At 42.2% G+C, this 27,900-nt stretch overlaps 1 long non-coding RNA gene across 1 annotated transcript in view; it reads left to right on the top strand.

Annotated features, from left to right (window-relative positions):
- Positions 1-7,312: 7,312 nt before the first annotated feature.
- The window catches only part of LOC133384476 (uncharacterized), a 113,980-nt gene continuing 93,392 nt past the window's right edge, over positions 7,313-27,900 (top strand). Inside the window, exon 1 of the long non-coding RNA XR_009762712.1 lies at positions 7,313-7,380. This is a non-coding gene — a long non-coding RNA (uncharacterized LOC133384476). The remainder of the gene's footprint in view (positions 7,381-27,900) is intronic.

Below are 27,900 nucleotides of genomic sequence, written 5' to 3'. Positions count from 1 at the left end.
ACAATGGCACTATATGAAAGCATATTGACAACCAATTATGGCTCACAGAAGTTGTTGCCGTGAAATGGCAGTGCATCTGTTCAGTGAAACAATCACAGAGAATGGTTGCTTCTTTTTTTATATAGTGAACTACTACATAAATGAGACTAATACAGAAATGTGAACGATAAGAACAAGCTTCAGAATCCTATAAACTGGTGTTGGAGACAAGCAACACACAAGTAATATTATCCAGGAATGATGTCTCTTCCATACGCACACCAGTCTTCTGAACTGCAGAGTTTCAGCTCTTGGGGAATGCCATCTCAAAGTAAAAAGAAATTACTTGCCTCTTAAAGTGACAGCAAAACAACTTCCCTGGCTAATCACTGTATCTTTGTTATGCTTGAAGCTAGCTTGCTTAATGTTTGCAGCTGGCTGTTTACACAGCTATAACCTCATTGGATCTCTCCTAAGTTACACTGGTGTGAGTGGGAGAAGAATTGGGCCCTTTACTTTGAAAGCAGAGTCCTGTCAGGTTTCTCCTAATTAGTCATTTTAATTAGCCATCTTGATTGTATTAAACTGAGCAAAACAGTAGACAATGACATATGGAAACAACCATGGACTGGTAAAAAAGAAAAGAATGCCTGGTTAAAACAACAACAACAGAAGACCAGAATCAAAATGAACAAGAGAAGGCAACATTCTTGAGACTATTTGTTTGGTGCTACTCACATCTCCTTTTGGTTCATTAAATGTCCATGGTTGACATGACGCTAACAGCAAACAGAAGCTATCACACAGTTTCCCCCCTGTAAATCCATACTAACCAGTCCACTAATAATATGAAAAGGGGAGAAAAATATGTGTCAGCATTGTTTCCCTTCTCCATGTAGGCACTTTGCTTCACTGTTTTTAGGTGAGTGTGTCATTCGTTCCCCTCTCCACGCACACTATCTCCTCCTCCCTTCTTTCATTTTGTTTCTTGTGGGCTGGCAAGCAACTTTCGGCTGCCCTCCTCCGTTTTGTTGGCCTTTTTTATGTTGCTGCAAAGGGTGCCTTTATTTTGTTTTTTCCCTAACTTGTGTGCAAAAGCATAACACTGCTCAAAGATTTGTATTTCAGCTGTATCCTACCAACCATAGGCAGGGAAAACACAGATATTTACACTTCCAGGTTTTTTTTTAAAGGAACCTACTGGAGGTGGTAGAACAGACTGAGCATCCTCAGTCACCTAGAAACCAAAGGGAGTGAAAATGTATAATTAGAGCATGGGGCCACAAGGAAACAGTCAGACTAATCCTTCCCAGAGGAACTCCTACTTATATGAAGGAAAAACCAATTGGCAGCTACCAGTGAGTAGGAACTGCAGATGTTGCAAATCAATAATAAAGGAAAAACAAGGGAATTTGCTACAAAGAAATGCTCCCTGTAGATGAGCGCTATGTCATTTTCATGCAGCTGACATTTCATGCAGTTGAATGGGCTGAGACACAGTGAAATCTGCCATTTCGCATGTCAAGAACAACTTTAATTTTCAGTGGAGCTTTCCTATAGAGGAAAAACATATTTCATCATGCCAGGGCACAGGAAGAAGAAATGCCTACCTTTGGGTGGTGTTACTGAATCAGAAGTGGTTGCAGGGACAGGATCTTACTATCTACTATCTACAGATCCTACTATCTGTGGTCTTCCAGATGTTGTTGGACTCTTAACTCTAATCAGCCTGAATCAGCATAGCAATGGCCATAGATGGTGTGAGCTGTAGGTTTACCATTTCTGAGGGGCCCCTGGGGCCCCATTCCTAGGCTAAAGGGAGCCTTTTCACTTATAACATAAATACCTCCTCTCCCAGCTGCTAGAAACATGTGGTTGGGCAGTTCAATTAGGGAATCCAAGAAGCTTACATGTTATACTTCTATCCCAGGCTGAATTCAAGTCATTTTTTCTTTTTTAAAAATAAATTAAAAAATAGTTTCTAAACTGTTTTTATCTGGTGTAATCATTATGGTCTGAGAAAAAACTGTATCACTGGGGACCTTAGCAATTGGGCTAATGTCACATGCACACCATACACATGTACATCCCCCAAAGAATCCTGGGAACTGTAGTTTATTCAGGGTGCTGGGAACTGTGCCTCTGTGAGGGGTGAACTACAGTTCCCAGGATTCTTTGGGGAAAGTCATGTTCTTTAAATGTATGGTATGGATGTGACCCAAGTTGTGCTACAGTTTCATGATCTCTTGAAGCAATGTATTTAGGGATACTTGAGGAATTTGTACTTTGTGAATTCTAATATGAAATTATGCGCCTTCTGGACTGTTGCTTGCAACAGTTTTCTTGCAGATTACACAGTTTTTCCAATTTTGCAGTGTAGTTCTCAGCTCACACATTGCTTAGGAATGCTCACTTTGAGAGAAAATTTAGGTCACATCCACACCATACACTTAAATCACTCTCACACCACTTTAACAGTTTTGGAGAATCTTGAGAAGCATAGTTCCGTAGGTGGTAGGAATTGTAGTTCTGTTCAGGTAAACACCCATAACAAACTACAACTCCCAAGTCTCCATGACTTTTAAAGTTTTATCAGAGTGCTTTAAATGTATGATATGGATGTGACCTAAGTTTAGAAATTAATATTTTGTGAGAAAATATGTTCAAAAATACATATTGAAATATGATTTTGCGGGGATTTGTAAATTGCCCCTCCCCAGATTAATGCGCAAATGGGAGAGAGCAAACTAAATTAACACAAGCTAGACACTAACTGGAGTCTGATCCATTCATCCCTAACTGTAGTGCTGCCACTTCTACATTACTGCTACTGATGCCTTCCTAGCTAGCAGCATCGTCAGCTCCTGGCTCCAATGCCTGCTCTGTCCTAGGTTAAATCTCCCCACCCTAACAGGAGGTGGGGGAGCAGGATCCCTAAATGGATGATTCTGGATTATTGTACAAACCATATTTCATAGTGAAAGTTCAGCTGATTCTCAAAATCGTAAAGCAATTTTATAAACTATATGCCCTTCATTTCAGTTATTCATTTCCATGCTAAAACTGTTGTCCTTCGGACACAGACGCATTCTTTTTGTAACTGCCATCACATTTGTGGAACAGGGTTTTACTATCTCAACTTGTTTGGGAAAACGAATGTTAAGCTTGCATGTGTCATTATTGTCAGAACGTAGATTTGAGAGTCACCATCTGTGAGTGTTCACACTTGAAGCCTGATTTGAATCAAATTTATTCAATCAAGGAATAGAAAGAATGTGATGTGATCGATGGGAGTCAATCAAAACTCAGGGCCAAACTAGATGGGCCATGATTGATCTCTTGATGCCTCTTTCTGTGACTGAAAGCATGGGGTATGGGATTGCATTGGAGCCATGGTACTGGGGGAGAGTAGAATAACCCTTTCCCCCATTCTGTTTCCCAGCTGAAAGTCTCCACCCTGGCAAGCTGCAATTAGCCCTCTGGGAGAGGGGGGAATATAGGTACACTGCATAGGGGAAGGGTTAACCCACTCTCCCTTAGGACCATGGTCCTAATCTAATTCAAGCTCCAGAGAAAGTCAGTCACTGACAAGTTCTCTTAAACAAACAGCGGGTTGAATTAGATTTGTCTAACTTAAGTCCTGTTAATTTCAACAGGACTTTGTATCAGGACTAAGGAAACTGTTCCAAGCAGCTGCACTGACACATTGAGAAACACATGGGCTCAGAAGACTGGTACATGCTAAATCAGTTACGTTCATCTTTTAACTCAACTCACGTATGTTACATTACCATATCATGCACTTGCAACAGCTTTTGGATTAAACCTATTATGAGAAACACAGTGGTAGCAGCCCCATGTTTCTGTTTGTGTGTAGTTCTATTTTTATTTTTGCATAGTAAGCATGTGTTGCTGCCCTGGCTCCTACTGGGAGGAAGGGCGAGATATAAATTTAATTAATCAATAATAATAATAATAATAATAATAATAATAAAAGTGTTGAAATGAAAGATGGGAATGTCCTAAAGTAGTCACATGAGCACAACGTGCATCAAACTCTGCTCAGATCAACTCAGCCAATAGTATGCCAATTCTAGTTTGCAATGGGGATCAAAGATATGTTCCTAAGCTGTGGTTTGCAAAAGTTACAGTAAATCAGCAAAAGCGAAGGGGCCACAAAGTATTAATTGGCATTTCTTAAACAGGTAGAATACATATTTTAATAACATGGTGAACAATTCATTTTTGGAGTTTATGCTATATTTTTAGCCTATCGGGCAGCCATTCCATGCATCTATTCTGTTTGCTTCCACTCTATGTGAAAATGGTTTGTGTTGGCTGACCCACTATCATCCTCTGTAAATGATTGACCGAGGCAATGACTGGATTGCCAGTGAGTCTAACGAAGCCAGGCTCATAGACATTTAAGATAGGTAAATCACATTGAGCAGCAATAAGATCAGATATGTTATTTCACCAAACTGCTACTGGGAATGTGATTGTCTCTCTTTAAAGTCACAATTAATGTCCTTTGGTATTTGTTCCAAATAAATTTTAAGAGCCTTCTGTAGGTCAATAAGATCTGAACGTTCAAGAAAAAAAGTTTACTTGCTCGTAAGTAGCAGTATCTAAATATCTGAAATTATAAAAGTAACCTTCTCCAACAACTTGCCTATTTTTACTACCCATCAATTTATAATACAAAGTGCCAAACTGAAGCTACACAGATGAAATCTGCATTGTTCTCTTTTGATTATTCCCTATTATTTTGTATTCCAAGTGATGATGGGTTCTTGTAAGTCTGCCTGGAAGAAGGAATTGCTACAAAAGTTGTTGTAGTTGGGTTACCTGCTTCTCATCTGTTACCTATGAACTGTGAGGTAACCAGATGTATTGCTTCAACTTCACCTGTTCACCCAAGATGTCCCTGACATGGGATCCAGCTGTGTTGCCATGTTAATCTGATCTACTGATTTGTGTTGTATTTTGTATTTGTTTTGAGGATGTAATTTTACTACATTTATTTACATTTATTTACATTTATTTTATGCTATTCACTGCCAATATATTTTTCTTAATGTTGGCAGTACAGAACTTTTAGGAATAAATAAAGTTAATAATAGTTAAAATAAATAATTCTTAAACAGAGACTAATGGATATTGACCTACAAAAGCTGTATGGGGCAGCCCAAGGGCCTTGTTTCCCCAGTTGCTAGGTTTGCCATGTCAAAATTCTAAGAACAGGACATCTTATTTAAACTGGTTATTGATCTACGTCTAAATACAAGAAAGCTTTTTCTTTGGCATGCTTAAATGCTCAACAGAGTAATCCTAACTATTGAAAGTCTAACCTACCTCACAGGGTTGTTGTGACGATACAATCGGGAAGGGGAGAATCATGTTTGTATGGCACCTTGAACTCCTTGGAGGAAAGGTGGGATATAAATGTAATAAAAAAATAAACAAAAGTTGGTGTAACTTACTCCACATGAGTTATTCCAGTGTTATTCCAAACTCCGTTCAGGAGGAATGTGACTTACACCACTCTTTTTCTGCCTAAGTTCCCGGTTGCTGAGTCACATGCCTGAGCTGAAAGGGGTTTGCAATAGGTGTAAGTTTCTTCATTCCCATCCCACCGCACCCCTGAATCTCCCTTTTTGGGGGACATATGCCGGCTGAGCCCTGTTTTAGCTGGGAAAGCTCAAGATGCACCAAATCCAAACTCATCCTGGCAGATCTTGGGTTTGGATTTCACTGCTACCCTCAAAGCTATTAGAGGGCAGATACAATAAAGTTCATGTGAATAATACTGTCTTTGTAATAACGAAGAGGGGGCCAGCTTTGCACATTCTTTTTAAATACAGTTTTTTTCCTAAAGGAACTCTAATAAATCCCATTGTGCAACCCTTTCCAGCTCAATCTTCAGAGTCTCTGTTGATCATTTTATTGGAGGGCTTAATTTTTTTTTAATCATAAGTAAGCTGCAAAATTCCCAAACGTAGCAATTTTGCTTAGACATTCTATAATTTTTTTCAATTTCTCCCACCTTTTAATGAACTGAAGTATTTATATTCTGTAACTTTCATATCTTGTTTGTGGTTGGTGGATCATGAATAAATAATATTTGATTCAATTCGTATCAGGAAGGTGGGCTAAGCAGGTGTTTTAAACTTCCCTTTTTGGAAAGTTATTTTAGTTTCCTATTCAATCTTGCATTTTAAAAAATGGGTAAGATATTCTGTTATTAAGGTGATTTAGGAATCAAACTAAATAAAGACACATCCTACAGGCCATATTCGAATGCCATTGCAGATGATATTTGTGATTGGATACCCTATTCAAGAAACAACAACAAAAAATCAAAATTATTTTATTGTTGAAAGGAGTAGTTTGACAACCGTTTTTCTCCCTTTTCATCACCAAGACTTCTGTGCCTTTAATAGCTGAATGATAAGCAGGCAGAAGTAAAACAGGTGAACCTTTTCCATCATTGGATTGCTATACTAGTAAACACCTGCACTTGTTGGATATATGGCTGGATGACTCTTGCACCTGGGAAAGTCACAGGAGCCCAGCCAGGGAAAACAGAAATAATTATATTCTGATGACCTCATTGCTTTTTAAAAGGGGAGTCTACGATTGTAACAAACTCAGAGACATGAGTTCTATGTCTCTGGGTGATGAAGTGGAATCTAAAGACATAAAACATCATAATTCCATTTCCCATAGACATTAAGAGACTGCACATGAGGTTTTAAAAAGGGGAGAATAATAAAAGGGTTGGCCACTGTGGAATACAGGATGCTAGTGTAGAGGCACCATTCACTGGAGCCAGCAGAATCTTCTTATGCTCTTGCATGCCATGTATTTTTGTGGCCAAAGCAAAAGCATCAGAGACGTAAGCACAAAAGGTCCTAAAGTAAGCTCAAGGTTTAGCTAGAGTTGCCAGCTTCTGACCATGTGTCAATGTGTCACTGTAACAGTCCCAGTGACACTTTATTCATTCATTCATTCATTCATTTGATTTATTAGTCGCCCATCTAGCAAAAACATATAAAACATCAAAACATCGAAGGACTAAACAATAAAATGAAACAATATGGTAGAGGCCAACTCAGTTTCAATAATAGGGCTTCTCGCCTGTATAGTCCGAACGGTGTTTATGGTGACTCCTACTTCACTTCTACAGCCAGCTGCATTTCATCCTTCCTTTGCCATCTGCTGGAGTATGCAAGACTATAGGAATCCTGACCTAGAGCTGTTAAAGGAACAGACAATGTCTCCAGATCAGGAGCTAGCATCCCTAATTATTGCAGCTTCTATTTAATGTAATCAGGGACAGGATCCTTGCTTTAAAAGCACTCACCTAGCATCATGCAGCCTTTTCTCAACAAGGAAAGGGTAAGCTGATTGGGCTTTCTCCTCTGCTCTAACAAATTATTGTTGTTGTTGTTGTTTATTTCTACCCTGCCTTTTGGCCAAAAGGCCCTCAAATGATATGTTGATCTCAAGGACAGGAGAACCCTGGCTGATTGTGGTTGTTGTTGATGATGATAATGTCATGTACAAAGTTGTCATAAATCATATAAAAATAGAATATGCGATTGAAAGTAATCAAAATGTTGTAAGTTCACCAGGGAACAAAATCTTTTAGGGTATTAAAACTTAGGGATACTTCTTTGGACAAAGCTCACTTCCAGGCATACTGCCTTTGCTAATTGTCTGATCCTGGGATTTCCAAAACCATTTCACTTTTGTTTGCAAACAGCTCAAGAAACTAGTAGGTGAACTGAAAGTTCTGATTTATCTCTCCAACTAGGACCAAATTATTTTTCATGTTAAAAGAGAACCAACTTTCTTTTTTAATGCAGGCATTTTTATTCTGCTTTTCTGCATGCTCAAGTTCTATATGTTCTTCCATTTCAAACTGGAAAATACTGAAAATAGATCCATTTTGCGAGAAACCATTTCACTCAATAATAGGCCTTTTATGGGCAGTGAATCTTGTAGAAAGACATCCACTTGCTATCTCTGAAACACATATTCAGAAGAGTGCAATTCATTGACTTCCACACACACACACGAAATGCTACTTTGCTAAAAGCATCAAAAAAGCAACACAAGAAGAAGAAATACGGACAGAATGAAAAAAATGCTAACTTAAATTTGTAGTATAAAAAGAAGAGGGGATCAGTTTTGTCCCAAAGCTGGTGGGGAACACTGAGCACAGGTGCTATTTTAAAATAGAGTAGTGTGTATCATATTCTGATATGTAAAACATCTGATTCTAGAAGAGGAGCTGTCAGGGCTGTTTCAGATGCAGGGGAATATTTTCTGAATCCTTTCTAATTAAGAGCACAATCCAGCCAAATATATGCACATAAGTCTTATGCTCTTTAACATCAATATGATGCCCCTCAGACAGGTCATCAGGGAGTTGGGGGTACAGTGCCATCAATATGTGGATGACACCCAGCTCTGATTCTCCTGTCTTCTTGATCCAGCTTTGGTACTAGAGACTCAAACGGCATCATCAGTGGCCCAGAGAGCCTACTTCTAGGTCCGAGTGGAACATCTCCTGATAGAGATAGAAGCTGTGTACACACCATACTTTTAAAGCACATTCAAAGCACCTTCTCCGCCCTGCCAAGAATCCTGGAACTGTAGTTTACACCTCAAAGAGCTACAATTCCCAGCACCCTTAACAAACTACGATTCCCAGGACTCTTGGGAGGGGGAAAATGTGCTATAAAGGTATAGTTTCTTTGTAGCCAGTCTTGCCACAGTAATCCATGCTCTGGTAAGTATTGTCAAAGAGGAAGGGCCACAGACCAAGCCACCTGGTAGTGGTGAAATTGCCATGTACCAAGACAGGGTGGGGGCAGAGTGTCAGCGATGTCAGAGTGATTCATACTGGTACTTTCATACCAGTAGTGGGTAGAATTACATCCAGACAAATGGATGTAAATCATATCTTTGTACTAGGGATGGGATCTGTTGGCTGGTGCCAGCTCGCAAGCAATCCATTGACCTAACAGGCTGGTACTAAGTTGAGTTTGTTGTCTTGAGTTGGTATTGTCGACAAGCCACTGCTTTTACTAATCCATTTTTCCCCTTGGAAAAAAAGTGATATTAATAATTGATATTTTAAAAGGAAATATTTTGAAAGGAAATGTTGATAAATTAAAGTATCAATAAATTGAAGGAAATATTAATATTCATATCAATATTTTAGATGCAGATTTAAAAAAAATACTATTTCCAAAAATAGCCGCAGAAAATCACTACATAAAAATCCAATCTGCAGTAATAACGAATGAGAATTAATGAAAATTCAGTACCAAATCCGAATTGGGTGGAATTCTAGCACATCCCTACATTTCAGCCATGCAAAAACAAGAGGTTCCCCCCACACACTCCTCTCCATTCTCCATCTAGGCAAACAAATCACATTTTCACAGTTCAAGGACACATTTCCAGCCAGGCAAAAGTACTCAAAGATGGTGTGAAGCTGAGAGCTTGGAGGGCCACATTTGGCCCTTGTGGCTGAGGTTCTCCACCCTTGCCCTAAATTATTTAGGACCCAAATATTTGAAGGAATGCCTTTTCCTATACCAGCCTGCCCATGCATGAAGATCTGCAAGGGAGTGTCCTGCCCAGAGTGCGAATCACGAGACAGAGACGAGGATGAAATTAATTCTTGTTTTATTAGAGTAATTGAAACATCAAAGGCAGTGCGCTTCATAGACTTAGCTATGCTAACTCACTACTTTCCCTAACTAACTTACCTAAGCATATCCCTAAGCATACTCTGCAGCATGTGAATAAAGTTGACTCAGCACCCAGATCAGAGGGGCGCTGCCTTAAGTAGGAAAGGTCTTCGCCCGTAATCTCTGACTCCTTTGAAGACCCTCCCTCTGACCGAAGTGCTTCTTGTGACGTCTCGCACAGGGCGAGAGGCGACGTGCCTCCGCCGGCTCATCTGACAGTACAGGCTCGATAGGTGCCGGCTCAGCTTCAGGAGGGGGGAAGTGTTTGAAGTGTCTGGAGGGGAGCTCAGGGGGGGGTGGAGTTGGCATGCATGCCAGGACATTCCTCAATGGCTCTGTTGGGGTGTCTGGAGGTGGAGCGAAGTCTTCTTTGGTGGGAGAACTGTCCGTGGGAACTGGCACAGTGTCAACCACACCTCCTCCCTCATTGTCCTCGAAAGTCTCAACACCCTCTGATTCTTCCCCTTGCCCTAGCTGAGGGAGCTGAAGCTCATCCAACCCCCCTCCTTGATCCCCCTGAGGGAGCTGGGACTCGACAGGGAGGGCCTTCTTTTGTCCTATTGCTGGGTGAAGCACACTGTAGGGCACGCAGCAGGGCCTTCTCTGTGGTGGCACCCTAGCTGTGAAATACCCTCCCCTTTGGAGTGCATCTGACACTGGCACTGCTTACTTTTCAGTAACAGTTGAAGACATACCTCTTTATGTAATAAGGCCAGCTCTCAATCTTTGAATTGTCTATTTGCTGCATTGCTAAGTGATGACTGTTTACATTTTTATTTGATGTTTTATATGTTTATATTTGTATTTTATTTAATTTTATTGTTTTTTTCATGTTTTATGTTGTAACTCACCCTGGAATAATTAATTGATGGAAATTGCAATAAATAAAAGTCCAATTGATTCTAAGGGGAAAGTTAAAGAATATATTTAATTCTCTCCCATGGAAGTTAATGAAGCTTGAGTGGGATCAACTTGATTAGATTAGGTCCTTTGTATCATATGAAACAGGGACATACATTTGCGAGATCAGTATATGAACATGAGTGTATTGCCAACATTATTTTATTTGCACAGAATCTCGAACGCTTTTTTGTTTTGCTTCCAGGATTCCTATTTATAGGTTGTGTCTGAATCAGCCATAATCTTCCTCAGCAAAAAGATATGCTGTAGCACCTTCGAAACTAGCAGTAACCTGTGGTTCAAGCCACAGCAAACCTATTATTCTTTCTAGAGAGGGCTTGCTAACTTGAATGACATCTGTATCATTCAAAGCAGAGTGCAATTTCTAGTCAAGTGATGGCATTTGTTTGGCATGTGGGACTCTAGAACTAAATGAGAATTTTAAGGGTAAATATCTGAGTGGACAGTTCAGAAACCTTGATGATATTTATTTATTTATTTATTTATTTAATTACATTTCTAGACCGCCCTATAGCAGAAAGCTGTCAGGGCGGTGTACAACAAATAAAATCACAATTAAAATATGAGCAAGTGTGAAAAATATAATACAATTATAAAAACATTAAACATGATAAAAATCCGAAATAGAATTGCCATTGAGTTTATAAATTAAAATCCATATTAGGTTTAAAATTAAATTTAAAATGTTTAAAAAGCCTGGGCGAAAAGGTAGGTTTTTACCTGGCGCCGAAAAGATAACAAAGAAGGCGCCAGGCGTATCTCGTCTGGGAGGGCATTCCATAGTTCGGGGGCCACCACCGAGAAGGCCCTAGATCTAGTTGTTGATCTCCGGGCCTCTTTATGAGTTGGGACCCGGAGAAGGGCCTTCGACGTCGAGCGTAGTGAACGGGTAGGTACATAGCGAGAGAGGCGTTCCACCAGGTATTGCGGTCCGATGCCGTTTAGGGCTTTATAGGTAAGAACCAACACTTTGAATCTGGCCCGGAAACATATCGGTAGCCAGTGCAGCTGCGCCAGGACAGGTGTTATATGGTCAAATTTCTTTGTCCCAGTGAGAACTCTGGCCGCAGCATTTTGCACTAGCTGAAGTTTCCGAACCGTCTTCACAGGTAGCCCCACGTAGAGTGCATTACAGTAGTCCAATCTAGAGGTTACCATAGCATGGATAACTGAGGCGAGATTCTCCCTGTCCAGATAGGGTCGTAGTTGGGCTACCAGCCGAAGCTGGTAGAATGCATTCCGTGCCACCGAGGCTACCTGAGCCTCAAGTGACAGGAGAGGATCTAATAAGACCCCCAAACTACGTACCTGCTCCTTTAGGGGGAGTGTAACCCCATCTAGGGCAGGTCGAACGTCAACCATCTGGGCAGAGGGCCCTCCCACCAACAGCATCTCAGTCTTGTTAGGATTGAGTTTCAGTTTATTAGCTCTCATCCAGCCCATTATCGCGGCCAGGCAGCGGTCTAGTACATCAACAGCCTCACCTGACGAAGATGAAAAGGAGTAGTAGAGCTGCGTATCATCAGCATATTGCTGGAAACGCACTCCAAAACTCCTGATGACCTCACCCAGCGGCTTCATATAGATATTGAAAAGCATGGGGGACAGAACTGAACCCTGCGGGACTCCATATTGGAGTACCCAGGGACTCAAGTAATGTTCCCCCAGCATCACCTTCTGGAGACGTTTCCCGAGATAGGAGCAGAGCCACCGCCAAGCAGTGCCTCCCACTCCTAAATCCGTAAGTCGCTCCAGAAGGATACCATGGTCGATGGTATCAAATGCCGCTGAGAGATCAAGGAGAACCAACAGAGTTACACTCCCTCTGTCTTTCTCCCGACAGAGGTCATCATACAGGGCGACCAAGGCCATTTCTGTACCAAACCCCGGCCGAAAGCCCGATTGAAATGGGTCCAGATAATCAGTTTCATCCAAGAGAGCCTGGAGTTGGCGAGCGACCACACGCTCTAGGACCTTGCCCAGGAATGGAACATTTGCTACCGGCCTATAGTTGTCCAAATTATCAGGGTCCAAGGAGGGTTTTTTTAGGTGCGGTCTCACCACAGACTGTTTCAGGCAGGGTGGGACGACTCCCTCTCGTAAAGAGGCATTAATCACCTCCTTGGCCCAGCCAGCTGTTCCATTCCTGCTAGCTTTTATTAGCCATGAGGGGCAAGGATCCAGAGCAGAAGTGGTCGCCCGCACCTGTCCAAGCACCTTGTCCACATCCTCGAGCTGTACCAACTGAAACTCATCCAGTAAAACAGGACAAGACTGTGCTCTGGACACCTCATTAGGATCAACTGCTACAATAATGGAGTCAAGGTCCCGGCGGATGTTCATGATCTTATCACGAAAGTGTCGCGCAAACTCATTACAGCGGGCAATTGATGGTGTTATTGCGTCCTGGGGACCAGAGTGTAAAAGTCCCCGGACAACTTTATAAAGTTCCACTGGGCGGTTAAGAGATGACTGAATAGAGACAGCAAAGTATTGCTTCTTTGCTGCTCTCACTGCCTTCACATAGAGTTTGGTAGAGACCCTCACAAGTGCATGATTACAGCCATCGGGAGTTCGCCTCCATTTGCACTCAAGCCGTCTCCTTTCTTGCTTCATCACTCTTAGCTCCGGGGTAAACCAGGGAGGCAATTGAGCTCTGCAACGGAGAGGGCGCACCGGGGCGATCGTGTCAACTGCCCGGGCCATTTCTGTATTCCACAGCGTGGCCAGGGTTTCGACAGGACCGTCAATTCTATCAGCCGGAAAATTCCCTAGAGCCATCAGAAAACCCTCAGGATTCATTAGTCTCCGGGGACGGACCATCTTAATTGGTCCTCCACCCTTGCAGAGGGGAGAAGACAATGTGAGTCTAAACCTTAATAGGCGGTGATCTGACCATGACAAAGGAATAGATGTAAAATTCCTCACTCTCAGATCACCATCCCCTAATCCAGAGGCAAAAATCAAGTCCAGAGTGTGCCCCAACACATGCGTAGGGCCAGTAGCAAATTGAGACAGCCCCATGGCTGTCATGGAGGTCATGAAGTCCTGAGCTGCTCCAGATAAAGCGGCCTCAGCATGAATGTTGAGATCCCCCAATACCAAAAGTTTGGGGGAACGCAACAATAGATCCGAGACCACCTCTGTCAGCTCAGTTAGGGAGGCTGTTGGGCAGCAGGGTGGACGGTACACCAACAGTATTCCCAGTCTGTCTCGCTGACCCAACGTTATGTGTAGACACTCTAGACCATTAGCCACCTGGATAGGGTGCCTAACAAGAGGGATGGAACTTCTATAGACCACAGCGATTCCCCCTCCCCGACCCTCGGATCTACCCAGATGCTGAACCGAATACCCAGGTGGGCACAACTGGGAGAGATTAATACCTCCCAGATCGCTCACCCAGGTCTCGGTAATACATGCCAGATCAGCCGCCTCATCCACAATTAGGTCATGGATGAGGGAGGTTTTATTATTTACCGATCTGGCATTGAAAAGCAGCAACTGGAGATCCGAGGGTTGGCTGATAGAACTACCAGCAATCCTGTGGGTGTGGGGAGGACCGGAACACGTCACAGCCACCAGTTGTCTGGGGCGAGTTCCCCTTAACTGGCATGTCCTACTCACAGCGCCATACCTCCCATTACCCGTCACTACACTAATAGGGGCCCCCTTTGGTCCACCCTCCCACAACACTGTCCTCTCGCCCAGGCACATAATAAAAATAAAATAAATAATAAAACTCATGGCATATACACACAATCACACACTCACTCATACAACCCACTCATACATTCAGACAGCACAGCAGCATCCGAGGGGCTTCAGCAACCGGCAGTCCGTAGTAGCTGATGTAATAGGGCCCCAAAAGCGATGGACAGCAGGCAATGGGTCTCCCAAGCCCCCTCAGCCAGCCGGCTTATATATCCCCTCCAAAGAAGGGACAGATGGAACAGTATCAGGCACAGCTGGCTGAGTACCTGGAGCCTGGTCCTGCAAGGTGCCCACGTGCAGAGCAGGAGCCCAAGAAGGAGAGAGCAGAGATGTTGGCCAAGCAGCAGCAGCAGCAGCAGCAAAGCAGGCAGATGGCTCTCCCTCCCTGGGCGGTGATGGTCCTCTTCCCTTGCAGGCACTGGATCTCCCAAGCCCCCTCAGCCAGCCGGCTTATATATCCCCTCCAGAGAAGGGACAGGTGGAACAGTATCAGGCACAGCTGGCTGAGTACCTGGAGCCTGGTCCTGCAAGGTGCCCAAGTGCAGAGCAGGAGCCCAAGAAGGAGAGAGCAGAGATGTTGGCCAAGCAGCAGCAGCAGCAGCAGCAGCAGCAGCAGCAGCAGCAGCAAGCAGACAGATGGCTCTCCCTCCCTGGGCAGTGATGGTCCTCTTCCCTTGCAGGCACTGGATCTCCCAAGCCCCCTCAGCCAGCCGGCTTATATATTCCCTCCAGAGAAGGGACAGGTGGAACAGTATCAGGCACAGCTGGCTGAGTACCTGGAGCCTGGTCCTGCGAGGTGCCCAAGTGCAGAGCAGGAGCCCAAGAAGGAGAGAGCAGAGATGTTGGCCAAGCAGCAGCAGCAAAGCAGGCAGATGGCTCTCCCTCCCTGGGCGGTGATGGTCCTCCTCCCTTGCAGGCACTGGATCCCTTGCAGGCACTGGATGATAAACAAAGTGCAAGCTCTTCTATGTCTTTATCATAACTTTTATCTGGTATCTCATTCTGTTGAGTAAACTGGGAATAAAACTGATCAGCTGGCTCTGTTTAAATATTGAAACTGGAAATGAAAGAAGTAACTAGACGGGAAAATGTGATGTAGTGCTTAGAGTAGATGAAGCCAATGGGGTGCACTCCAGATGTTGTTGGACTCCAACTCCCATCAAACCCAGCCAACATGGCCAATGGTGAGGGATGATGGAGCCAAACCATATAGGATGGGCTACCTGTAGGTTAGAGCATTGGATTAAGATTAAGATTCAAATCTTCATGCAGCCATGAAGCTGACTGGGTTGAGCCAATCACTATCTCTCAGCTTCCTAACAGGATGTTTTGTAAGAATAAAATGAAAAGGGATAACAGTGTATATCTCCTTGGAAGAAAGGTGGGATATAGATATACTAATACAAACAAACACAAACAGAAAAATAATGTCAAGTGGGAGTTCTTGCTCCAACTTTCCATCTTCATAGCCCTGTGATAGCCCATGCATGTGTGGAAAGAGGGTTTGGGATTGCACCTGCTGGCCCTTCTCCATTCCCATGTCTGACCTCCGCATACGGTCTCTTCCTCAAAGGGTGTTTTGGTTCGACACCCCAGATGTGCAATGTGACATAAAAATGAGGAGTAGATCCTACATTCAGAATCTGTGCAGGCTGGGATTTACATGCATAGCTGTGACATTGTGTAAAGGTTGAGCATGGTGATAATCCTGATCCCTTCCCCATTTTGTACATCTTTCTACACACAGGACATCTGCATAGGGATCTTGTGCATGAACAATGGCTGCTGTGCATATGTGAGAGTTCCTTATGTTTGCCATGAGGCTAGGTGAGAAATCAGGTCTGATTGTTCAGTAGTGCCAGGTGGCTTGTGGGTCTTCAGCCTGATGACACCTCAGAGCAAAATAACTTTTGAGATGAGCTTAACACAAGATTGTTCTCCATGGTGGCTAGTGCTTTCTAGACCTGGTGGGGCTGCTAAGAAGTTACGAGGGTGTGGCCAATGAGAGGTCACAGGGTGTGGCCTCGTTGTTTTGGTTTTCTCCCCCTTCCTCCATTGCAAAGATACTGTAGATACTTAAGCACTGCTGTTTCACAAATAGTTAGCAACTAACTAAACTGAAAAATGTCTTAGTTTGGTTCAGAAGGGATCCCGGCTGTCACAGTTGCTTCTCTGCTGGGGAAAAAGTTGTGTGGCCTCCACCTGTTCTGGTTCTCTCCCTATCCTCCTCTTAAACATTGCAGCTGTATTAATATCTAGCACTTAACTGTTGGTTCAGAAGAGGTCCCTGCTGTCACAATTTTTAGTGTAGATTTATGTTGGAATAACTGTATATTACCCAGAGGTAAGCCCCCACTGAATTCCATGGGGATTGCTCCCTTATAAGTATGTAGAGGATTGCAGCCTGAATTGGTTAGTCTAAAGGTGCCACACAGGACTGTTAACAAGGGACCCCATACATTTACAGACCTATGGGAAAATATTATTTCCCCCCTCCTCCTTATTCATTTCCACATTTCCCCCCCAGAATGTGGAATAAAATGCAGGGAATTTTAAGTAGACTAGGACCTGGGAGGCTACAATTAAAACAACCACTCACTGGACTTTACATGTAGGTCCTCAGCAAAACCAATGCAAAACCTGCTGGGACAGGACTGCAGAGGTGTGTGTGTGTGTATGTGTGTGTGTGTGTGCATGCAGGCATGGTGTAATCCATGCTCCCATACTACATATAGGCACTGCACACTGCATTCTTCTGCGAATTATCCCCTGAAGCTTCCTACTTTCTGTAATAGCATTTTAAGTTAGCCAAAGCATTTCATAGTCTTTTATCTTCACAACAACCCTGTAAAGTAGGTCACAGTACAATTTTAGCAAAACAGTACTACCATCTTAAAGCCTAAAAAAATGTATTATGGCAAAAGTTTTCTTGGGCTAGAGTCCACTTCATCAGATGTACCATTCTTGGTCATCTATGAAGCTTATGCAACAATCAAGGCAAGATTACTGTGGTTCAGACCCCAGGTATAGTTTTCAAATTAGGCCCCTTCTCCTAGAAAGGAATATGAAATAAGGTACCACAAAGTAAGTCTTGTGCTATCTTCAAGACTAACGAAATGTCATAAGTTTTTGTGGACTACAAAAAAATTCTCTGAGCATGTGCAATTTCACGACTCTCAGCAAAACACACAAAAAACCTTTTTTATCAAATGATAAACAGAAAGAAAATACCCTGAGCGTCTGCAGTTTCACATTTTAAACTCACTTAACTCATTGTTTTTGCTCACTTCTTGCCTTTTTAAGGTATCGTTGCGTGCCACCCCAATCTCTGAGCAGTGAGAGATCTCCAGGTGTCCCTGTGCTTACCCAGGGTTTGGTTTCCTTGGAAAGAAGGTCAGCGGAGACTGTGGAGTCTTTATGAAATATGGTTTATTTACACACATTCCAACCTGAGCTTAAGATGGAGGGGTTCAAAGCATCAGCAGTCCAGTAGATCTTTCTTTTCCAGCAGGCTTACAGGAGGCATCCTAAAGCCATGGTGCAGAGAGCCAGCCTCTCTGCCTGTCTCCAGTTCCAGCCTTTCCTCAGACTCCAACTAAACACAAGTCTCTCTTAGACTCAGGAGGGGGGCTCTTCTGAGAGTTTCAAAAACAATAGGATCTCCCTGGCCCATTTGCCAGTTAATGGGCACTTGATAGTCTCATTTACCCACTTGGCCACTCTATTAGATTAACAGAAGAGATAAACCTGCTCTGCTGGTCAATCACCTCCAGGTGCAGGGTTCCAAATCAGAGGCTGGAAGGGGACTCTTAGAAATCATCCATCTCAACCCCCAAACCCATAACAGTATTTATTACATTTATATCCCACCTTTTCATCCAGGGAGCTCAAGGTGGGGTACATGGTTCTCCCCCTCCCCATTTTACCCTCACAACTAGTCTCTGAGGTAGGTTAAGCTAAGAGCCTGAGTCTAGCCCAAGATCGCCCAGTGAGCTTTATGGCTGAGTAGGGATTTGAACCCTGGTCTCGCAGGTCCTAGTCTGACACTCTAACCAATATTCCATACTGACTCTCACAGTGGCCTTTGAGCCACTCTCACCCTAACCTACCTCACATGACTGTTGCGGAGATATAGAAGAAGGAATAAAATGCTCCTAAACCACTTAGTGCTCATGTCATAGGCATCAAATTGTGGTTCCTTTTACCAGAGTGAAGCATCTTTGTATAATAAAGGGCTATGTTTTTCTGCCTGCCCCCTCCACATTAGTGCAGCTCCAAAAGGCTTCAGTCAATCTTAATCTGGCCTGATTACTGCATGTTTCAGATGCATACATCCTACCTGTGTTCAACTGATTTTACTCCCAAGTTAAGTGTGCACAGAAGATTGATTCCTAAGAAGAATTATCTTAGGCCTGCTATGCACCCACTAGGGGTGGGAGCCTGTGGAAAGCAGAGTGATTTGCTTTATTTTTAAACAGATTTTTTTTTGGTGGGGGTAGTTTTACTAGTTTCCTTTTACAGGTAAAATAGCAAGGAAAAGCATCTTGTGGGCTTTAGAATAGAAAGATGGGTGGGTTATTAGGAGAGTAGGGGCTTACTACAACCTCCTTGCTCCCAGCTTTTCTAAAGCCTTTGGGAGCAAATACACTTGCAGAAGAGGACAACTACCAAGCACATGAAGGGTGGGCATGTGAGGGAATTGGAAAATGATTTGCCTTCACTAGCTACCCCCCTCCCAACAGTCCATCAAGTGTAGGGGCACAGACAGTGGTCCACCATTTCTTCTCCCAATCCTCCAATAATATCCCCCAGCCCATTCACAAAAATAAATGCAAATAGTTTTTAAAAATAAAAGATAGAGACTCACACTATCCACTGTTCCAAGCTGCTCAAACTACCCACCACTCCCTTCTCCTGCCTGCCTACAAACAGCCTGCTTCAAGCTGTTTAGAGGTGTGGCTTTGAAGGAAACAGCTCTGAGCATGCTCAGAACAGCTCCCAGGTCTACTCATGAAGTAGCCCAGTTAAGCTTGACAGCACTGTCTCTACATTGAAATGGATTATGGAAGAATATGTGGGACAGGAAAGAGTGTGGCTTTGAGATTTTGGGGGATACATTTTTTAAAATAACTTGGTAGGGCTAAACCCTGGTAGCCTTAATAGACCAGCCTCCACTGATTATACTGATATTTTGCAGTTGTTGGGAGCAAAGACAGGTCTTAGTACTAGCTGTGTACCATGGCCTATCAGCAAAACGTCCTACTTCTGCCCTGACAACTGCGCTGTAAATAACAAAAAGGACACAATCACTGGAAAAAACTCCTTCATGAGTCTGAAGGATTCCATTGCAATGGATAATTTCTTGAGGATTGTGCCCTAAGGCTGCTGCTCTTTTTGTTTTTAATGATGATGATGATGATGATGATATAACAGTATGTGCATAATCAGTGAGGACATCACCCATAATCTTCTAATTGTTTATATGTATAGCATTTCTGTCCATATGAGTTGCTGTCAGTCTGTGCATTTCTGAGTGTTGAATGGGTTCTGCTTGACCATATGTAATTAGGGAAGGGTCTTTCTCCTTGGTAGCTGAAGGTGTTAAGACACTGATAGCCATGACACATAGCCAGGACAGACACAAGATGGATACGCTATCTATGATTAGTTAAGCTGGATTTTTATTCTTCCATTTTCTAAGGGTTCAGGAAGGGTTGCAACATCTTTAAAATAATAAGAATTTAAAAAGCTGTTGAAGAAAATAAAATTTATAAACTGTCAGAAGAAAAACCCAGATTAAAATTGCAAATGAACACCCCCCTCCTTTTCATTCAGAGTAACTGATGCTAAAAGCCAGCCAAAAGAGGACAGATTTAGGGCTGATTCACACATCTATATACCTTACTGAAAAATACCATGCTTAAGGTAATCTGAAATAAAAATAGGAAATAATATGGCGGCATTTGATTTTTGGTGATTGCTCACACATACAAGTCATCACCAGATGCTGCAGGCCTGGTTATCACAAACAGAAGATGAGGGGGTCAACCTGTAATTCTAGACTTCTTGAGATAGGGGTTCACTGTAGTCAGGGGTGGGGAATGTGCACAGCCTCCTGAGCTGTGCTTCAGCACCCCCCCCCATTTTTTTTTTGAAAACTGTCTTTTTAATTTGGGACATGACAGACAATGATAGCCTTCATTTAAAAAATGTCAGCTTGTTTTAAGAAGAGTGATTTAAGAATAGGACCTTCTGAAAAAGATCAGTGAATAACGCAGGGCAAATATACAACAAAAGCCTCATCTTTGGGAAGAGCCCCCAAAATCTGCTCACTCAAGACTTTCCCTGACTGAGGGTAGATTTTTCATGATCACAACCACCATATCATTACTTAAGTGATCATGAAAGAAAGAAAAAACATCCTGTATAGTAACATGACTCTAGAAGAATATAATATTAGAACTTTGTTGTATGGGCTAGAGTTAGACTCCACCCTTGGACTTTTCCTTTGCTCTGCTTTTCTGTTTCAGTTGTATTCAGAAGAACATAAGAAGAGCCTTCTGGATTAGGCCAATGGCCCATCTAGTCTAGCATCCTGTTGTCACATTAGCCAACTAGTTGCCCATGGGAAACTTGCAAGCAGGACCTGAGTGCAAACAGCACCCCTCCTGTGGTTTCCAGCAACTGGTATTTGGAAACATACTGCCTCTGCCTATGGAGGCAGAGTATAGCCATCCTGGCTATTAGCCACTGATAGTCTTTGCCTCCATGAATTTGTCTAATCCTCTTTTAAATCCACCAATTCATTTGTGTTCTCTATCCAGCCAGCACTAATGAAGCATGTCCGTTTGACTGCAGTAAGAAGTAAGACTTTATTTTTACGATGAATAGCCTACTACTCTGTACTGGAACTGTTTTATTGTTTTATTGTTATATTGTATTTTATGATGTATTTTATTATGATGTAATGTATTGTTGTTAAATTGTACGTCGCCTAGAGTGGCCATTGGCCAGATAGGCGACCCACAAATTAAATTATTATTATTATTATTATTTATTTATTTATTCTGCAGTTATTACTCTGCAGTTTATTCTGCAGTTATTTCCCAACAGGAAGAAAAATCTAAAGGTCAGGAACAAGACTGGAAGGAGAGACCATCAAATAGGAGTTAACAAACACACCCTAAAGCATTTCTTTCCTCTTTTAAAAGGTGGATTCATTGTGAACATACCACTCAGAAAGCTTTCCTGCATGCTTAGTTTACGAAAGGAAGTCTGTTATGCAGTAAATGTTTTTACAAAGTTAGGACTCAATCTCATTGACTTCAATAAGAAAGTTATGCATATTGTTCTCAGCACCACTTCCCCTAAATGTTTGGTTATTATTGTATTGTAAAGTGCTCTTACTCTGTTTCTAAACCTGTTTTTTTTGTTTTGTACTGGTGGTGTTGTGATACAAGATTAAAGCTGAATTTTAAAAACAAGCTCCACACTAGTTTTTAACTTCTTGGTTATAGCAGAAGCTATTTTGTTTTATATCTTTTGAAATCCCCTTGTTCACTGTATCCTTGACATAATTTTTTCTTATGAAATAAAAAAAATGCCAGTCATTTAATTCCAGATGTTCATAGTAAATTTTCTGTTAAGTAGACCTTTACATGGCCCATTATGTAAGTTAATACACTCTCTGCATGGAAGAGGGATGAGGGGAAAGGTCACCGCCTTTCCCTTCTCCTGGCCTGGCTTGCACACCCTCTCCACCAGTGAGGAGGGATTGTCTAGTGCTGTGCCTCACCTAGAAATGTGGCTGCCCCACCTAGCAAGGAAAGCTGGCTAATGGGCTGGGGTCACATGGCCAAATGATCCTCCATACAAAAAAGTGAATTCCTCAATATACAGAGAACTATAGAGACAGATTTCCCCATCTCATATATCTACCTATGAAGGGTTCCCTACCCGCCCATGGAATAACTTTCTTCTATTATAATTAGTTAATTAATTGTGATTTTAAATTTTTACATGGTTTATTGAATATATAGATATGATTGTTGTGAACTGCTTTGATTTTTTTAATGAATAGGTATATACATACTTTTATAAATAAATAAATGCCCCCTACCCACAGCCTGAAATGGTACAGCCCTTAAATAGGTTCGCCAACTCATTGTCTGTTCATGAAAACCAGGTCCCATTTATCGAGTGATGTATCATTGATATGTGTGCACTCACAGTTCTAGAAGATGTTTAGGGTTTTAAAAGTTTTCTAAGAACAGACATAGAACTCCCTTCCAAGCGAAATCAGGCAATCCCCCTCTTGACCTACCTGCAAGAAACATGAAAAGACTTTTTAAAATTTATCCAGGCATTTGGCAAATAGTTTCATGATTTTTTTACACTGCTGTGTGTTTAGCTGCTGCTTGCAATATGTTATAGTCTGGTTTAAAAATTATTTTTGTGTGATTTTATTATTGTGAGCCACCCTGGACTCCCTTTGAGGAGGAAGGGCACGTTATACATTTGAAACAAACAAACAAACAAACAACAAAGCAACTGTCTAATTCTTCCCCTCATGCCTTTGTACTCCACGTGTAGAGGGATGGAAATAGCTGAAATAGCTGCTAGGATCATTAGGGGTCACCTTTCACTTCTGATATCTGGGAAGAGATCTCTGAATTGAGTAAAGTTAGCCAGATGGACAAGAATCCAGAAAAGAGATGATACAATGGATATATGTATGCTCAACCGGGGCCGGTTCTAAAGGGTGGCCAGGTTGGGCACTGGCCTGAGGGCCCCAGAGCTACAGGAGCCCCTGACGGGCCCTCCACTCCCCTTCCATGATCCGCACCCACCCACGCCCCACACTTACCTATCAGCCGGCTTTTTAGCATTACCCTTAATGAAGTTGGCGGCCGCAGCTTCCCTAAGGTACTGAAGCCACTGCCGCCATCTTAGTTGATGACAGAGATGTGCGCGCATAGCACGCATGTGTGCCATCAACTAAGATGGCGACGGAGGCTTCATTCCCCTTAGGGAAACCGCGGCCGCCAACTTCATTAAGGGCAATAGTAAAGACTAGACAGGTAGGGGGACCGTGGAAGGGCCGCATGCATGTGCGTATGCGCGTGTGTGTGCACACCCACACCCACTGGGGGGCCAGGGCAAGCTGATGCCCAAGGGCCCCCACATGCCTGGAGCCGGCCCTGTGCTCAACAAATGGCAAAGTAACCTAAAAAGTCATCCTCAACTGCTCCAAGAACGAGGAGTTGCCATGTTTACATAAAGGCCTGTTGGAATGTGTCTTACTGCTGCTCAATCATTGTGGTTGCTTCAGAATCAGAGTGAGGAAAGGGACTCAGGCTGGTCCAAGCTGCCTGAGGCACACCCCTTGTTTGTGTGGAATAAAAGGTCCATATTCAGAACCAGACATATCTGAAACCTTTCCAAGAATACAGTGACAGGATAACGGGGGGGGGGGGCATGGATTAAAATTATTTTACATACCCTTGCATGATAGGGTATGTCATAGTGATCTGCTGTCCAGGTTTCTGATTGGATCCATACCTGCTTGGCTTCAGAAAATGCTTTAACAATGGATACTCACACTGCATTTGTTCCCATACAAATTGATTATATTCAAAAGAGGGAACTTAAGATGAGACATAGTTTTGATTTAGAAGAACAATCCAGTTTAGAAATTAGAGTAGCTTGCATTAAAGCTCTTCGGTACTTTCAGTGATATATAGCACTATCTCATGACGTAATGTTATCTTATCCTAGTTTAGGACCTGAGCCAACTTTTAGTTCTTGTTGTACAAAACATGAGTTATGAGTAAGCGAGACAGAGTCAATTTAACTAAGGCTCAATACTATGCTCTCACTCAGAAACAGTTTTACTATGTTTTTATTTATTTAAAAACAATCAGCATGAAGAAGATTTCTGTGCAGCTCAAAGGCTGGCATACTGTTTTGTGACCAATGGTTTGTGAGAACAAAGCCATTTCTTTACTGACCTTGTGACTTATCTCTAAAATCAATATTTGTATCCATCAGAGAATAGTCATATTAACATGTAAAGGCTTCCTCTAGACCCTAGAGAAATCAATAGAAATATCTTCCTGTGAAGCTGTGGGCCTCGGATCAAGCATTATGTATGTCCTCTATGTCTCCATTCTCTCTCCCCCCGTCCCATTGTTTCAAATTCATTTATAACAACTCTGCTCTAATTAGATTATTAATCCTTAGTTAAGTGTCAAAGCAGTCACATTGCAGTGTCTGAGTGGGAGGGTTCCTTTTTCTGAGAACTGTCTGTGGATCAAACTGTGTTGTCACCAGATTTGAGTCTTCCAAGTTGCTTAAGCAACTGTCTGTGATTTGCAGCTACAATACTTAAAAAGGTGTGATAAATTTATTTCAACACCAGTGTGGAAACAACTACAAGTTTCTACAGAAGTTAGGCAGTCTAATTGTAAAGGGGGTATATAGTTACAGAAATGTGTTTAATTAAAGTTTTAACTAGACAAGCAAGGAAGTAGCTTAGATTGCACATAAGCTTTCAAGGGGACTATTTCTACATAGCTTCTGTATAATCAGTACAAGCAATGACTTCTTCGTACTTTATATAGCACCATGAATTTACATGGTGCTGTTTGAGTTTTAAGGAAATGCTTTAAAAACTCTCTTTTATAAGGTTGGTCTTGATCGTGAATGACAGACATAAAATGCCAACCAGTCATTCAAACAATTCTTCCCTGCAGAGCTGCAAAAATGTCATGAATCAATCATCTCTTTCCTATCCTGATTATCAAGAAGATGTCTAAAATATAGGAAAATTGGATTACCTTAGATGGCATGGCACTGATTGAAGCTCATTACAGTGCAATATGAATGCTAATCTTAAAACAGTCAAATTTACTTTACTTATTATGATTTTCTATCAGAAGTTTGCTTCCATAAAATGGGGACATCAGATGCCTAACCATGTTTGGATTCGTGTAAATAAGTACATTTATATCTGAATACTCTCTGGTTAGGCATAACACATATAGGGTTTGTCCACAGACTCCACACTGGTCTCTAATGTGAGTCTGAGATTGAGTCAAAATTGCTGGGCATTGTTCATGTGACATTGTCCTCAACCTGAAGCCACCCCCTTTTTTGTAGAGTGAATTTAGATTACCCAGTTCTAGGAAAATCCAAAGAGAAAGGAAAAATCCAAACCCAGTCCACTGTTGCCTGGCTGCTGGGTGGGCTGCTGCTGTTTGCATTCTCTTCAGTTATGATGGCACCAGAAAGACCTATCAGATCTGAGGGAAGGGGGGGATCCAGAGTTTGCATTTGTTTTCTTGTTTCTAGAGTAGAATCCTCTTTCATAGAATCATAGAATAGTAGAGTTGGAAGGGGCCTATAAGGCCATCAAGTCCAACCCCGTGCTCAATGCAGGAATCCAAATCAAGAATTTGGACTCACAGCCAAAGAACACCTTTGAGAATAGAGGATAAGTTTCAGCACTGTGCTAGAACTGTTCTATTTCCTTCCTTTCCTTCCCAAGCACTCTACTCCTTCTGCTTTGACTTCGACACCCGTCTTACACTGAAGCTCTACTTTTGAACTGTGCATCTTGCACTTGCCATTCGGCGGAAAACTGTTGTCAGCGCTAAAGATCTAATCGCTGCCAGTGTCCTCCTTGGCAACCCTTTTGCAGCTGATGCCACTTCTTGGGAGACTACCTTGATTATTCCTCTTTCCATATTTGAAATAATATGTTCAGTGTGTACATCAGAAACGTCTGCAGGGAGGTTCACCTGGCACCTTCACTGCTATAGTTTTCAATGCCAAGTAAAGACCTTTTTTATTTTTGTCCCAGGCTTTTAAAAGTATTTTAAATGAATTCTAAAGCTGATATTGTATACTGTTTTCAACCACTGGGTTGCAATCAATGTAGCGATTTCTCATTGTATGACGGAATGTGTGCTAATCCTAGTGCAAGTATTCGACTGCCTTCTGTGTTTTTTAAAATATTTTGATTGTATTTTTGTGCTGATATGCATATTCTTGTTTGTAAACTGCCCTGAAATTGAATGCTGAAGAGTGGAATAGAATTCCCTTCATATTTATTTATTTATTCCTGGCAACAAACAAGCAAGCCATATTCAGACTTTCATCCCACCAAGCAGATATGCACAGTCTCCTAAGGCAAGCCCAGTGTACCTCCTTCATGTAGGGACTAGATTGGGCAGGATATTTATTTATTTATTACATTTATACCCCATACCTTCCTCTGAAGGGGCTCTGGGCGGCAAACATATCAATACTAAAACAATACAATTAAAACTTCTAAAAACAGTTAAAAACAATTAAAAACATCCTTCTAAAAACAGTTAAAACTTCTGAAAGCAATTACCTACCCTCAAAATAATTTCAGGGTTGCTAGAGACAGGGCTTTCAGCCAATCAAATGCCTGGGTAAACCGATACATTTTTAAATTTCTCCTAAAAGTTGATAGCGAGGGAGTCTGACTAGGGAGATTCACTAAGGAGAACATTCCACAGATTGGGGACCATCACCAAGAAGGCCCTGTCATGGGTCCCCATCAACCAGGCAGCCCCAGTGGTGGCATGACGAACAGAGCCTCCAACAGTTACCATGTGATCTGACCTTCTGTTCACATGTATCTGTCAGCCATAACTCGGGGGTAGAACATCTGCTTTGCATGCAGAAGATCTCAGGTTCAATCCCTGGCATCTCCAGGTAGGGTGGGAGAGGATCCTGCATGAAGCCCTGAAGAGCTGCTGCCAGTCAGTGTAGACAATATTGAGCTGGATGGGGTAATGGCCTGATTGAGTATAAGGTAGCTTCCAATATTCCTATGTTTATAAAACTTGTTTTTCCTGTGTCAAACTTATGGCACAAGTCCATTGGTCTTATATTGCATGTAGAACTTTACATTTACCATGTATGGCAAGGTGCTTTATTTTTTGTCATGGGTAAGACAGTGCATAAAGCCTATTATAAAGGAAACAGCTACTTCCTTCCTAACAGCAGGCATTATAGCAATTGAATCCAAGGAAGTGTTATCACATGTGCATCTCTGAAAATTGTATACAGTAAGAGACTAGACATGAGAATGACAGGTTCCAAACAGTCCTGCAAGGGCATCAGGGACAATCTACCTTGGGCTTCATGTATCAGAACGCCCTCAGTGGTACCAAGAAGATAAAGTGCAGCCAATCCTCTCCTGCACAATTTGTTCACCTTTTGTGACACCTCTTTCTGATACCCCATCCACAAAGAGTGTGGCTAAAGCTCATTGCAAAAAAATGTTTTGTTTCTAATTGGGGGGGGAGGGGAGGGGGTATAAGCTTAACATTTCTAAGCTTAACATTCCCATTTTGTAGCTTTGTTCTTTGGGATCCAGTTGCCATATTATTCAACAAATATTTGTAAATAAGACACTAGAGCAAATTATCTCCTAAATATTATCTAAAATAATATCTCAATAGAAGGTTTTTTTTAAAAG

Source organism: Rhineura floridana, chromosome 1 (genome assembly GCF_030035675.1).
Source record: "Rhineura floridana isolate rRhiFlo1 chromosome 1, rRhiFlo1.hap2, whole genome shotgun sequence".
NCBI lineage: Eukaryota > Metazoa > Chordata > Lepidosauria > Squamata > Rhineuridae > Rhineura > Rhineura floridana.
Note: the sequence above shows the minus strand (reverse complement) of the source record. Positions and strands in the feature narration are given on the sequence as shown.